This window comes from Chiloscyllium punctatum, chromosome 1, assembly GCF_047496795.1.
Source record: "Chiloscyllium punctatum isolate Juve2018m chromosome 1, sChiPun1.3, whole genome shotgun sequence".
In the NCBI taxonomy this organism is placed as follows: Eukaryota; Metazoa; Chordata; class Chondrichthyes; order Orectolobiformes; family Hemiscylliidae; genus Chiloscyllium; species Chiloscyllium punctatum.
Window position 1 is genome coordinate 139,793,253 of NC_092739.1, and position 15,870 is coordinate 139,809,122.

General features: G+C 39.0%; 1 protein-coding gene across 12 annotated transcripts in view; it reads left to right on the top strand.

Annotated features, from left to right (window-relative positions):
• Window positions 1–15,870, top strand: part of LOC140480581 (protein FAM53A-like) — a 106,883-nt gene that overhangs the window by 7,144 nt on the left and 83,869 nt on the right. For 3 of the 12 annotated variants that reach the window (XM_072575659.1, XM_072575689.1, XM_072575669.1), the window contains exons 2-3: window positions 7,648–7,708; window positions 14,822–15,056. The exons of 4 other annotated variants lie outside the window; for them this stretch is intronic. The gene's annotated coding sequence lies outside the window, so the exon portion shown is untranslated. Of the gene's footprint in view, window positions 1–3,218; window positions 3,311–7,647; window positions 7,709–14,821; window positions 15,057–15,870 lie in introns of those variants that run through there. 5 more of the 12 variants (XM_072575624.1, XM_072575651.1, XM_072575632.1 and 2 more) reach the window with 3 other exon arrangements.

The window sequence follows — 15,870 nt, forward strand, 5'->3', positions numbered from 1 at the left end:
AATACTCCAAGTGTGGCCGTACCAGAGCTTTGTACAGCTGCAGCATAACCTGGTTCCAGAACTCAATCCCTCTACTAATAAAGGCCAAAACACACTATGCTGCCTTAACAATCCTGTCAATCTGGGTGGCATCTTTCAGGAACTCTTAGTCATAGTCTTACAGCACAGAAATAGACCCTTTGGTCCAACCAGTCCATGCCGACCATTATCCCAAACTAATCTAGTCCCACCTGCATGTGCTTGGTCCATATCCCTCCAAACATTTCTTATTGGTAAACTTATCTAAATGTCCTTTTAAATGTAACTACCCAAATCCACCACTTCCTCTGAAAGTCCATTCCACACACGGGCAGCTGTGCAAAAAGAAAATTGCCCCTCATATCTGTTTTAAAATCTTTCTTCCCTCACATTAAAAATATGCCCCCTGGTCTTGAAATCCCCCATCCTTTGGAAAAGACACCTGCCATTCAGCTTATCTGTACCTCATGATTTTATAAACCTCTAGAAGGTCGCCTTTCAACCTCCTGTGCTCCAGTGGAAAAAGTCCCAACATATCCAGTCTCTCCTTATAACTCAAACCCACCATTGCTGGAAAGATCCTGGTAAATCTGATGAAGGAAAACATGTCAAACATCTTCACTATCTTGTCTACTTGTGGTGCTACTTTGTAGGAACTATGTACCAACACTCCTAGGTCTGTCTGATTCACAACACATCCCAGGGCCTTACTATTCACAGAGCAAACCAGAGCAGGACGTGCGCAATCAAAATGCAATGTCTCGCATTTATCTAAATTAAAATGCCATTCCTCAATCCACTGCCAACTTGATTACAATCCTGTTGTACTTTCACTGTCCACTATACCATCAATTTTGGTGTTATCCACAAACTTATTACGCTTCCTTTGGTCTCATCCAAATCGTTTATGTAAATGACAAGCAACATAGACACTGCACTGATGTTTGCAGCACACCACTGGTCACAGGTCTTCAGGTCTGATCAGCAACTCTTTACCACTGCATCCGCCTCCTATTTGCTCAGTTATGTGAAGTTTTCTTAAAATAAATTTCTCTAAAAGAATGGAATTGGCATTGACCAATTATAGCTCCCAATGTTGAAAAATAGTACTGTAAGCATTTAAGCTCCAGGAAAGTTTGTTTACATTTTCAATAAACCTTTAATTTTTAAACCTCTGTGCATTTTCTTATTTTGAGAGTATACGCTTGCTTAGCCAGTTATTAAATAGCAGGGTTGGCATTCAGCGAAAGGCTGGTCTACCATTTAATTAGATCATAGTTAATCACAAGACAACTGATTAAATCCACGAAAGCTCTAAGTGGTTTACATTGCATTGGGACTGGCATATCCAAATTACAGGCTTGGGCTATTTCTTGTCTGTGGGAGCTCTGGTTTTTATCTGCTTGTATTTTTTTTAATCTGAGGTTTTATAGTACTTAAAAAGCCCTGCTTTTAGTTATGTTTTGTTGCTTTTCACATTTGAAATAACAGCCCCACTGCCCTGTGGCTGACCACTTCAACTCCCCCTGTCACTCTGCCAAGGACATGCATGTCCTGAGCTGCATCCACCACCAAATCCTAGCCCCCCCCCCCCCCCCCCCTCCCCCACTCTGCCTGGAGGAAGAACACCTTGACTTCCGCCTTGGGGCCCTCCAACCACAGCATCAGTGTTGATTTCACCAGTTTCCTCGTCTTCCCTTCCCTGACTAATCCCAGATCCACTCTCCAATTTGGCACCTCCCTCTTGAACAGTCCCACCTATCTGTTCCAGCCTCTGCTTCGCCCTATCACCATCATCCCCCATCTGCATCTATTGCCTTCCCAGCTACCCCTTCTCTTCCCCACCATCCCACCTCTCTCCTCTTTATCTCAGTCCCCTTCTACCCCCTCCCACATTCCTTATGAATGCCTTATGTTCAAAACACCGATTCTTCTGCTCGTCAAATACTGCGCTTTTCCAGCACCATGCTTTTCAATATTTGAAATTTAGCGAAGATCATTTGGCATTAGGTTGAGATGTATTGAAGTTGTTAGCAACACTCATTTAAATTGTGACTGCAAACATTTGTGGTAGCTCTTTTCAGTGGCCCATAAAGACAGAATTTGGCTATTTTGGTCTGGTGCTAGCAGTGTTGGTACAGAGAATTTTTAATGCACTTGTCAATACTTTTTAACTGTTTCTGATCTAGATTAGTCAGTTTGGAGACTTAACTGGCTGAGCAGTGAGAAATATTTGGCTTCACAATTTGGAAACTAATCTTATGGGTGATAGTGTAGTGGTGTGACACTAGATTATTAATCCAGATCCCCAGGCTAATGTTCTGCCAAATGTTGGAAATTAATGAATTAAAATTTTGCTAAAAGCTAGGCTAATGATGATCATGTAATCACCAGCAAATGTTATGAAAACCAGTTCACTCATGTCCTTCAGGGAAATAAATCTGCTGTCTCTGCCTGGACTGACCCACATGTGACTCCATACCTGGCTCTGACAGGCTGTCCATGCAATTAGGATGGGCAATTTGTGCTGGCCATCATGTTGACTCTCATCCATGAAAGAACAAAAATGATAAACTGGTGAAATCTTGGTGACTTTGGTCTTTGAACTGACTAGCTTTCTTCCTTTATATTCTCAACTGCTTACATACCTTCCCACAGTTACTGTACCTCCTGCTTTCGGCCTGACAGTCCGCAACAAATCTGCAAGCCACAACAGCTGTTTTAAAAAAATCCAGTGCAAAATATTTTTAAACTTGCCCTTCTTTTGAAATCTGTTAACCATTCAAATGTCAGTCTAGATATTGGACTTGAAGTGATTCATCATGAGGAACTAAAGGTGGGACCAATTTTAGCTTTGTTATTCGCTGTGTTAGGACATGTCAGTGCATCCTTATTCAAACTCATACAGTTGAGAGGAGTGGTACACTGTATAGTGGGAGGAAAACAAAAATGCTGTGCTCGTATTCAAGGCATACATATTCTTGAATCTTCTAGTCCTCTTCTGAAGTTGTGAAAGTCTGAAGCAGAAGCTCATATTTCTTTCACTTGTGTAGTTAGTCAGAATGTTAATTAAATCCACAACATCCCATGTGAGTACATGATGTTAAGGTTTAAACGGTGATAGTTTTAATCGCACAGTAGATTGCATGAAATGTGATTGGTTTTTATCCCATAAAAACATACTTTTTTTTTTCCTCCAGGTAACTGGGGAAGGTAGACATGCTGTGCTTGTAAGAGTTTTCACCTATATGGAATGGTCTATTAACAGATCATACACGTCCAAAAATATTGAGTAGGTGGTCAGAATGATGGTAACTCTATGCTCATACTTCACTGGCGGTAGTACTAGGTAATTTACCAGCCAGCTATTTGGTTAGCAGTACTTTTTGATATGTGAAGAACTAAACTACTTTATTTTCATTAACGCCAGAAAACTTTCTACTGATGTTGATACTAAATTGTTCTAGTTACAACAGCAAGTAATTTTAAGCTGGATATATACCTTGCTGATATTTTTCTCAGTCATTAGAAAAAATAATTCTGAGATCACTTGTTTCTCAGCCAGGGTGAGGTGATGGGAAGGAGTGGGTAAATGCTGGTGTGATACAGTCTACAACTCCTAATCTAGGTAGGTGACCAGAGGAATTAACTGTTCATCCCATTATGTTGAGGGCTGTAAATTTGACATGGGAATTGTTAGATAGCTATTATAGTGGGTGTGCTTAATTTTTACTAAATTTATTTCATGAAGCAATGCACCTGAGCACTGCAGCGAGTGAAATATGACCCCTTGCAGTTTTATGGTCTGGCAGCAGGAAAGTTAAGTGCATAAAAGCTGTCAAACCCAACTAACCTTCCAACGTGCTTCAAAGCATAAACCTGTCTCCTATCTAGTGATGAGCTGTGTACAATCATTAAATCATACAGTAGTTACCTTTTAGTCCATGGAATTTGTACCACCAAATATATGCTGAATCTGCAGTAGCCCCACTTTCCCACACAAGGCCCTTAGCTTTAAATGTTAGCACCTTTTTTTATCCATTTGTGGGTGTAGCTGGCTAGGCCAGCATTTCTTTCCTGTCTGCCATTGCCCTTGAGAAGGTAGTGGTGAGCTGCCTTCTTGAATTGCTGTAGTCTACCTGCTGTGGTTTGATGCACAATGCCATCAGCGAGGGAATTCTAGGATTTTGACCCAGTGACAATGAAGGAATGGCGATGTATTTCCAAGTCGGGATAGTGAGTGGCTTAGGGGGGAACCAATTTTCATTGGTGGTGGTCCCAAGGGTCTGGTGCCCTTATTTTTCTAAGTGGTTGTGGGCTTCACGCTATTTCAAAATGTCCTTACCTGTTGTGTGTGGAGTTAAATACTTGGCTTTATTTCTTGTGAGCACCAGCTTTGCTGAATTAGGATTGAATGGCACATGGAATTAAACTGCAGGAAGGAAACCAGTTTCCTGTTTTGTCAATTATGTCTCTTAAAACTACTGTATATGCTGATGAGAATCGAAACTTACATTTGGAAACCTTCTGTCATGAAACCTTTTAAAAGTTTTAAAACACACATGTCAATTAAACCTAATACATATTTGTCATGTCCCAAGGAAGTACCTGTTTGTTTTTTGGTGAAGACAGAGCCAAGAATAGGATTAGGAGTAGCCCATTTGGTCTTTGCATTGCCATTTGAAAAAAAAATGGATCTGATTATGGTATTACCTTCATCTACCTGACTACAGTTCCACATTCCTTCCTGCCCCCAAAAAAGTGATCGACATAATTTTCCTTGTTTGGCCTTGATACCTGAAATTTTCATTTTCAGCCTCTACAGCTGTCAAGGCAGTTCTTTGAGCCTATGTTCTACATGTGGGGTCAAGTTAACATTGTAGCTCAATGAACAGTTTTCATTTAATTGGGTGCTATAATCATGTGCCGTATGGTAGTTGTGGATAGGGTGTCATTCTGCCGAAGAACAACTTTGCACTTCACTTGATTTGATAAGGTGCCACGTGGTAGGCTGCTCTGGAAGGTTAGATCGCATGGACTCCAGGGTGAGCTGACAAATTGGATGCAAAATTGGCTTGATGGTAGGAAGCATAGGGTAATAGTGGAAGGATGCTTGTCGGACTGGAGGCATGTGACTAATGGTTGGTGCTGGGCCCATTGCTATGTTTGTTATCTATATCAGTGATTTGGATGCAAATGATCCAAAGGCATGACTAGTAAGTTTGCAGATGACACTAAAATAGGTGGTGTCATGGACAGTGAGGAAGGTTATCAGACATTGCAGCAGGATCTTGATCAGCTGCGGAAGTGGGCTGAAAAATGGCAAATGAAGTTTAATATAGATAAGTGTGAGGTATTTCATTTTGGAAAGACTAATCAAGGTGGGAATTTTATGGTGAATGGTAGGGCCTGAAGGAGTGTAGTGGAACAGAGGAATCTTGGAGTTCAGGTGCACAGCTTTCTGAAAGTGGAGGCAGGTAGACAGGATAGTGAAGAAGGCTTTTGACACACTCTCCTTCAGTCAGGTCATTAAGTATAGAAGTTAGGAAGTTATATTGTAGTTCTACAGCACTTTGGTGAGGCAGCACTTGGAGTATTGTGTTCAGTTTTGCTCATCTTGTTATAGGAAGGATGTCATTAAATTGCAAAGAGTGCAGGAGCAATTTACAAGGATGTTGCCAGGATTCAAGGGACTGAATTATAGGGAGACGTTGGACAAGCTAGGACTTTTTTCTTTAGAGTATAGAAGACTGAGGGAAGATCTTATGGAAGTGTATGAGATCATGGGAGGCTTGGATCGGGTGAATTCGCTTTTTCCCTCCAGAGTTGGGGAATTGAGGACTAGAGGGTGTCAGTTTAAGGTTAGAGGGAAGGAATAAATGGTTACTGAGGGACAGCATTTTTACACAGAGGGTGGCATATGGAATGAGCTGCCAGAGGAGGTGGTTGAGGTGGGTACATTAATGACATTTAAAAGGTGAAATTGAGGAGGCAGATGCTGGCGATTAGAGTTTAGATTAGACTGGTGCTGGGAAAGCACAGCAGGTCAGGCAGCATCTGAGGAGCAGGAAGATTGACTGATGAAGGGCTTTTGCCTGAAACGTCGATTTTCCTGCTCCTCTGATGCTGCTTGACCAGCTATGCTTTTCCAGCACCACGCTAATCTTGATCAACATTTAAAAGGCATGGATAGGAAAAGTTTAGAAGGATATGGGCCAAGTGTAGGGAAATAGGGTTAGCGTCGATGGACGTTTTCATTGACATTTGACAATTTGATGGATATTTGATCATTGAAGTCCAATGTGGGGAAATTCCTCGTTATGGCAATGGGTGTCATTTGGTGCATACTCTGAAGGCTTGTGAGGCACGGGGAAGTTTAAAATAACATTCTGGTTAATCTGGCTATATTTCAAGCTGCTTACACAACAGATAAAGGTGATTTGATTTAAGCTTTATTCAGCACAGCTGGAATGCTGAGAATACATCTTCCCAAGTTTACAGGCACAAGCTAATTGAGAACTGAATTGGCTGTCATAAGTTTGTACTGCAAGGTGGCTTAGTTTAGGCATCCTCTTTTAACTCAAATTGCGCATAAATTGCAGATCAGCTTGAATGTATCTGTTTTCTAATTGTTTGAATTTATGACTTTGCCTGCCAACCTTCTCCCCCCCCCCCCTCCCCCCCCCCCCCAAAAGATGTGACAATACTGTGGCTTTGAGTGTATTTTGTCATCTTTTAAAATGAAGGTTGAGACACAAGACTCGAGCAGTCTGCCCAAAACCAGTAAAGTGGACAGTTTGAGTGGCCTTGAGGGTTTTATAAAGTTGTAATAATAGGTGCAGTCTGAATGGGTGGGATCAAGCTCCCACAGAATCTCTTTTTTTAGTTTTAGCCTTCAGTAGCAGTTACTGGGGTCTTGAAGCTGGATGTGAAAGCTTTTATTCCTCTTATAGATAAAACTTGTGGTTATCTTCCTGCTGTCAGAATTTAGACTACCTCTAATTTTTCTTTGCTATGGACCAGACCAAACACCTCAAAGGGCTTCCACAATCCTTCTGTTTTCTTTCAAGTGAATTTCGAGTTGCTGATGGTCTTGTGTTGTGTGCGCTAGGTATATTCCCTTAGCTCTTTTCACATCTGTAATGCCATTTGACTCTGCATATGCCTTTGCTCATCAACACTGAAACTTTCATTCAAGTCTTTATTGTGTCTGGACTCAATTTGCCCTGATAATGGGTGCATTTTTGAGCCCAGCAAAGGGTAACCAACAAATTGTTACAGAAATGAGTGAATATGAATGCAAGCTAGTAAGAAAAATAAAGGTGGTTTGTAAAAGCTGCTTTAAGGGTGTGAAAAGTAAAATTATCTAGGATAATTGAGAGACTATTAATAGTGGGAACAGAAGCAATTTTATGGACAAGCCAATGTTGAAGAAACTAAGTAGACCCTGTCTTTTTCACAGAAGAACATAAGAGCTAGGAGCAGGAGTAGGCCATTTGAAAATACAGAATATTTCCCAGAAATATTAAACAATCATTGGCCTTGTGAAATTGAAGTATTGAAATAAATTTGCATTAGTAAAGAGAGATTACTTGAAAATGTAACTGGAGTTTTAAAATTCATTCACAGGATGAGGGTGTCACTGGCTATTCCCATCCTTAATTGAAAATAGATAAATCTTCTGGACCAGGTAAGCTTCATTCCACTGTGTTTCTGGAAGTGACTGGGGGGATTGGTAATCTTCTCAAAATTCTAGATTATGAAATGGTTTTTATAGACTGGAAAGTAGCAATTGTATTCCCACTATTTCAGAGAAGATCTGATTTTGTTGTAGGGAAAATGTTAATTATAAATAGTAAATAAGGATTTATGAAAAAGCCTATGTTTGTCCTAACCAATGTCGCTTGATATGTCAGTCCTGCCATCCCAGGAAGTGTTCTGGTACACCTTTGTTGCACTCCCTCCATAGTCACAATGCCCTTCCTCAGATGTGATTGTAACTGCACATAGTACCTCAGGTGTGGCCTTGCCAAGGCCCATCATAATTGCAAAAGCCATCCCTACTCCTGAACCATTGCTGCCTTCACCACCTGCTGAACCTGCATGTTTGCTTTCAGCGACTGGCGTACTCTGGCTCCATCTCCCCTTTCTCAATCTATGGCTATTCAGATAATCTGCCTTCCTCTTTTTGCCACATATGGGAGCACCAGCTGCAAGTACTTCTGCAAATCACACTGCCTTGCAGCTATATTGCTGTTCTTTTACTGTCACTGGTTCAAAATCTTGGAACTTCCTCAAGAGCATTGTGGTTGTGTGGAAACCACATGGATTGAAGTGATTCAAGAAGACAGTTCATCAGCTTCTCCAGGGCAATTCAGAATGGGTATTAAATTCTGATGCACCTAAGATCCATCATTCTTTTTTTAAAATGCAGGGGGTTGGTCAATATTTGCCTCCCAATCAACATCACACAAAAAAAAAATCTGTGGTTGTTATCACATTGCTGCCATGGGAAGCTATTCTGGTGCAAATTGACTGCCGTGTTTCCCACATTACAACAGTGATCACACTTAACTTGTTCTTGATTGTAAAACAATTTGAATACTTGGTTGTCATGTAAGATGCTATAAAAATAGAAGTCTTCCTTTTCTCTCATGATGCTAACATAACTTTTCCTTACCTACGCTTATAACTAATAGCCCCATGGTGTCGCCAAGACTTTGCAGCAACAGAAAATTCCAGCTGCCTATAGCCAGAGACTATAGAAAACCCACAAGTTACTGATATTAAGACAGTTTATAGGCCTCAATGTGAGGGGTAGCTACCTTTATAACTTTAAAACTCCTCAGGGAGCAGCACATTGCAATAGTCAACTTAGCCTACATTTTAAGAAAAATTTGTGTTATAATAAATGATTCATTGCAGATTTTGTATTGCTGGTATCAACATTTCAGTATAGAAATTTTAATTTATTGTATTATTTAGTACAGATTGAAGACAATAGTAAAGGTTAGAACAAGGAGTAGTAGGAATAAAATTTTAACAAGGCTGCACAGACAAGATGCAGGTTTTCCCTGGTGGCGGAGTCAAGAAACAAGAGACAGTGTCAGCATATGGGGTACACTATTTACAGGTAAAACGTTTTTTTTTAATTAAAGGATAAGGAACCTGGGAATTTTGTTCCTCTGGCTGTGGATGCTAAATCGTTGAATATATTCAAAAAAGAGCTTAATTTTTGATTTGAAAAATATCTGAAGAGAAATTGCAAAGGCAGAGCTATGGTATTGAGATTGGATCAACTATGATCATGTTGAATAGCTGAACAGGCTCGCCAAGCTGACAGCTGATCTTAGTTTGTATCTGTGTCTAAAGTAGGTAATCTCCCATTTATTCACATTATATTTCATCTGCCATGGATTTGTTTCCTTAATTTGTTCAAATCATCTTTACTCCCATCCAGCTTTGTGTTGACAAACTGAAATATTACTTTTCACTCCATCAACTAAATCATTGATGTAATGTGTGAACTGATGGGATTCAAGGACTGATCCCCGTGGTACCCCATTAATTATTGATTGCAACTTGGAAATTATCCACTTATTATTTTTGTGACCTGTCTGCATCCATCCATGTTAATTCTCTACCGCAATTCCATGCACTTTAATATTGCATGCTAATTTTTTATGTATCTTATGGAATGCCTTCTGAAAACCCAATAAACCACATCCACTGATTCTGTTGTACCAACTCTACCAGTTAATTCTCAAAATTCCAGTAGATCTGTTAAGCATGATTCTTTTTGCAAATCCATGCTGATTCTGTCCGATCCTCTGTTTACCAAATGCAAGCTATTAAATCTTTTATAGTGGACTCTAGCAGTTTTCCTAGTATGGATATAGAACTTAACTGGTTAATGGTTCCATGTTTTCTCGACCTTTTCAAAAATGGGGTGACATTAGCTGAACTTCATAAGAACAGTTCCATAGTGACTAGAATGTTGAAAGGTGAACACCAGTGTGTCCACTATTTCTATGGCCACTTGTTCAGATATCTGTGCTGTAGGTTATCAGGCCCTGGGGATTTATTGGCCTTTAATTCCACAACACCATTTCCCTACAAATTACTGATGTCCTTCCCCTTACTAAACAGTATGTTGTCCAATATTTTAGAAACATTACTTGGGTCTTCCTCTGAAGGCAGAACCAAATCGTGAATTTAATCAGTCTACCGTCTTTGTTCCCCATTGTGTAACTTACTCTGTTTCTGATTGTAAAGACATTTGTCACATTTGTCTTCAGTAATCTTTCCTCTTTGTAAAAGCTTTTATGGGTATGGAGCCCCCACTTCTTCCCCCCCCCCCCCCACCCCCCAACCCCGGTCCTCCTTTACTGAAATCTAATTGGATCCCAATCTGCTTTTTTGACCAGTTTGTTTCCCTCCTTTGGATCTAATAATATCCTTAATTTTCCCCCTCAGCCAGTCGGGCCATCATTTCTGTTTTGATTTTTGTCAGTCAGGAATGAACACCTGTTGCACTTTCCATGTTCTCTTAGTATTAAGTACATGCCAACTATCTGCAATTCCCAAGTGTGATGAATGCTTCCTACTTGTCTGGATCAGGGCAATTCTAACAACATTCCAGAAACTTGCAGCTTGCTTGATTTGCACCACAATGACGAACATCACTCAGCAAGCATTCTGTGCCATCTGCAAGGTGCCAAAATTCACTAAGGTTCCTTAGCATCTTTCAAATTCAAGTGTTATAAAGGGCAAGGGCAACCGATACATGGGAGCACCACTTGCAAGTTTCCCTCCAAGCCTCTTGCCATTGAGACTGGGTAATATACTTTCTTTCCTTCAGTGTTGCTGTGTCAGAGTCGTAGAACTTCCTTCCTTCACAGCATTGTGGATGTACCTACACCATGCATCAACTAATAGTTATTCAGGAAGGTTCCTCACCACTACCGCACGGCATCTAGGAATGAGCAGCATATGCTGGCCCAGCCAACGAAGCCCATGTCCCTAATTGGTCACCGACACTTTCTATTCAAATGGACCTCCAGTCCTTGTTTGATTTGCAATAAAAGTGTAATGTGGAAAACGTATAGTATTTTAGTCTCGTGACTTTTTTTTGCTACAGGGGTAAAATGTTTTACTGGAATTGTACAGAGCCTTGGTGAGTCTGCATTTTCAATATTGTGTATAGTTTTTCTTCTTATCTAAGGAGAGATATACTTGTCATGAAGTACAACAGAGGTTCACCAGGCTAATTTGAGATGGCAGAATTGTCTTGGAGTTTGATGACATCTGCGAGGTGATCTTATTGAAACTTACAAAAATTACTTCCAAAACTTACAAAGGAACTCAAATTTTTAACAGGGCCTGGGAGGGTGGTTATTTCCCTTGGATGGAGTATGTAACCAGAATAGAAGGTAAGTAATTTAAGACTGAAACACTAAATCTTAATCATTCAAAAGGTGGATCTTTGGAATTCTCTACTCCAGAAGACCGTGAAAACTCTATCATTGAGCATGTTCAAGGTAAATTGATAAATTCCTGAATACTGGAAAGCAATTTTGAGGTGGATGATCAACCTCAATTGTGCTAATGAAGCTGCAAAAGTAAAGTTATTGTTTTTGATGCACCAGTTGGTTTCATAAGTTTCTACCCTATTATTAGAATACTAAATGGACACTCAAACTCTTGACATGTACCTGTCTTTTTGTTTTTGCCATTATTTACCTATTATTTACTGTTTATGCTACTTAACTCTGTGATCTGCCTGTATTGCTCGCAAGGCAAAGCTTTTCACTGTGACTTGGTACACGTGACAATCAATGCAATAAAGATGATTTGAGATTGTCCCCTAGCTTCATACTAAACAACCAGGGAAGCAGCCACCTTTTTCTCCCCTTTTAAGAATTGTGTAAGTTTTGATAAGATTGGGCCTCATTTTTCAAACCTGAGGCCCAGTGTCCTGAGACTCTTAAGACATTTAAGGATACATAGAATAAACTTCATCAACTTTGATAAATTTTTGTATTACCAGCTCTTATGGCTAATCTTCCTGTTTGGTTAGCTTAGGCACCAATTTAGCACATCAGATAGAATTGTGGTTTGTGGCTTGACATTACACAAGGAGATGAGGCTGCTTTAGGTTGTCAGCTGGCATTGACTAAGTGGTACAGTGGTCCAAAGCTATAATGAGCTCAGTTCACACAATTCTGAAGTATGTTATAAAATTGGAAGAATTGTGCGGAATTTTAAACAGTTCAGTGATCATTGTGATTGTTTGATAGCCTAACTCAATTAGTCCAACTTGCTTGTTTTCTCCTCTGCTCCCTGAATTTTCTCCTTTTCAGGTACACCTTCATCTCTTTGGAAAGTTAATTAGTTGGGTCACTAATGTTACGTTCACTTGGATGTCCTGAGTAGTTTCAGGGCAATTATGTGAACTTAATGCTGGTTTGTCAAATTATACTTTTTTTATTGCATTATAGAGTCTCTTCATAGTTCAGTCACACAGTAAGACATCACTATTCTGCATTTCGACCAATTGAAGCTGCATTGTTCAGTAATTCCTATGGAGATGTTGACTGTGGTTAATTCTCTCACCCTGCTTTTGGACTTAACCAGTACCAAGATATTTATGTAGTTTGAGTACTGAAGACCTTTTCAACTTTGACCTTGTTTCTCCTGCAACTGATCCACTAAAGTTAAACATGAAAAATACTGAATTGGCATTTTGTAACTATGAGCAAGAATTACTTGGAGAATTTTGTTCCACAGAATGGTAAGGTTGAATACAGATTTGCAGTCACAATTGCAGAACAGTAAGATTACATTTAAAAGTAGTGGTTAGCGGAAAATTACTGAAATAAGCAATTTCGGTTAGCTGAACTAATCTTCTGTCTGTTGATTTGAAATTGAATTTCCTGAAAAAGCTATCTTCAGGATCTTTTGACTTTCTATATAGAACCTTTTGAAAAGGCTTTTTTATTTGTACCTTCACTTGAGGCTTTGTAAAATTAAATTATATGGTTTGTTTACTTTGTGGCAGCTGCATTTAGTTTTGCAAAATCTTTTTTAAAGATAAATTCCCATATACTTTACGCAGCGATCTTTACTATTGGGAGAACTTAGTCAAATATGATTACCTGGTACCATTTGAGATTTGAAGAGCAGGTAGAGGCTGAAAGTCAGTTTAAGATTTTTCATTTCTGGTGTCCGTGTTTTAAACAGCTAAATTGGTCGGAGGTATTAAATGCAGGCTAAGTATATCGTAAACCTTTGTAGGCTTAACACGGTAGCAGTGTTCTTGTGTATATTTTCTTTGTCAATACAAATAAAGCTTTGTAGCACCTATAAACACCACATTGTATGGCACATCTGTAAGTATCAGTATGTTTAGTCAAAATGTACTTAGTGAATGTTTTTTATTTTTGATTTGGTACAGGAATAAGTGCATGCCATAAAAATGGACTTTGGCATTTGCAGCAGCTTAATTTAAATTTTTTTACTTGAATCTTTCATTTAGATTTAATATGAACATTGTGACCTTGGAAACTCTGCTTGATAATGAAAGTGTGCTGGAGAAATTTAGGGAGTTCAGAAGGACTATTTGGAAGTTTATTCACATTGTTATAATTTGAGGCTTCCAGCCTCGCAGTATCTCGCTTTTAATGTTGAATAAGCTGTGGAGGAACAATTTAGGATTTTCTGCTTTGACTGAATTTTTGACCATCTTGCATGTCAGTGATAGATGAGTAGTTACTAATTTGGAAGGGACAAAGATCCATCTTTAAACCTTTTTCAACTACATGATGTACTCTGTATTGAAATTTCCTATCATTTCTCTATACGGTTATAATAAAATGAATGCTACTTTGCACTTTTTATAGTGGCCTAAAAGCAACAATACAAGGTTTTGAATGCAGAATTTAATTAAGTAATGTTTAATGAGTATAATAACATTTGAAACATTTGTGTCCATTATACGTAACTCTCTGCCAAGTATATTTGGATATTTAGTTGTTAGACAAATCCACAAAAGTAGATGCAGCTGAGTTTAATGTTATGTTCAAAATTGTAAGTTATTTTAGGCTTCTGTTCTTGTCTGGAAAGACTGACTGACTGAATTCAAGTTAACTCATGGAAATATTACTTCAAAGAATATTTTTTACTTTCAGTGAGTAGATCTCTTGGATGTGTATGTATTCATTTTGGACAATGAATGTGCCTGTTCAAAGTAATAGGAGCTAAAGTTTGAGTACTTGAGATTTGCAAAAATATTGTAACTGGAATCATTTGTGAAGGAATGGCAACATGTTAGATGTGAAGAAAGGCTGTAAGTAATGAGTAAAATAGGCATCAATTAATTAATTGGTACAGGAACTCTGCTTTGTTATTATTGTAACTAAACTTAATATTCAGTTTAAGAATTTTGGCTGAACTGTGGTTTTATCACATCTTCCCTAATGTAGTCAATAGTGAATTGAAAGTTTCAAATACCTTTAGTCAGAATCAAAATCATTTGATCAAATATCTGTCCATAATGGGAGACAAGTATGTAAACAGTTTAGGGAATATATTACGTGGCTAGATTTGAACATCAAATTTCCTTGCCACATGTAGACAGACACCAATGATTTGGATCGTATTCATAACTGGAACAGATTGAAAAGAAAGGTACTGGGGTAACTTTCTTATTTTCCTAAATCTGAAATTTGAATTTAATCTTTGTCATGTTCTGCAACTACCATCAATTGTAAAAATCCATCAGTATTGTCCCTTTTTTTTTCAGGAATCTACAATCTCTATCCAGTCTGGCTTTTGTGTGACTTCAAGCCCCACCCTAGTTTATCTTTCTTCTGAAACTGCCTAAAATCACATAGTGCAAAGACAAGGCTGAGCAACAGATGCTGATCTTGCAAGCAATTTCCACATCCCATAAAGCAAATAAACAGCCTACATGGGATCTTCCTCATAGTACAGAAACATGAAGTTGTCAGTTTCTTGATTTCCAGATGAGCTTATGTGTGAGTTTCTTTTAAAGACTAATGTTTTCGTGTGAAGACAAATGGGTACCTCTTGCACTGCTCAAGTTGAGTGCTGGTTAGGCAGGGTTCTGTTCTTCTGGCTGGTAGAATTGTCACTCTTGGTTTTGTCTGGCTGCTGGATTCTCTTGTACAGTGTTACGGTCATTACTCAGGCCCGACTAGCTCAGTGTGTGATAGCAAGCTACAGTGGCTCCTGTTACGCCAACAGTTGATGCTGTGGTGATTGAGACACAATTTTGGAATGATGGGTGGCTGTTTACACCTTTCTTTATCAAGTTTTAATATTACAAACTCTGCATTTGGGGTGATTTAAATTGGGTACTATGCAAATTATGGCCTGTGAACTCTGCAAGCGGTTTTGGATCACCTTTCAAGGGAGAGCACCTTCTCCATGGTCGCATATAATTTTAGGAACTCAGGAAATATATTTGGACATGATTCTTCTAGAGAGACCTCCAGGTAGCCATCCTGTGTGAAAGTAAATTGACTATGTCCTGTTTCTTTTTAACAAAAGTCACATCTCCATTTTTTTTTTGCACACTCAGGCATAACAATGGGCTGATGTGTTTACCTTGCACTGTAGATACCTACCTAAACATGAAGCAAGCTGTGGAGGGAGGAAAGTCTACTGCCTTATGCATATGCAGCTTCCATCAACTTTTGAAATTTTTTTTAAGTGCCATCCTGGCTTCTTACAAATAGTGACTTCTGGTGCATAAGCACTTGAGCAAACCTGCAGTAGTATGACTGCTTAAACTATAAAACTCAACCAAAATCCTGAAGCACACTGCTA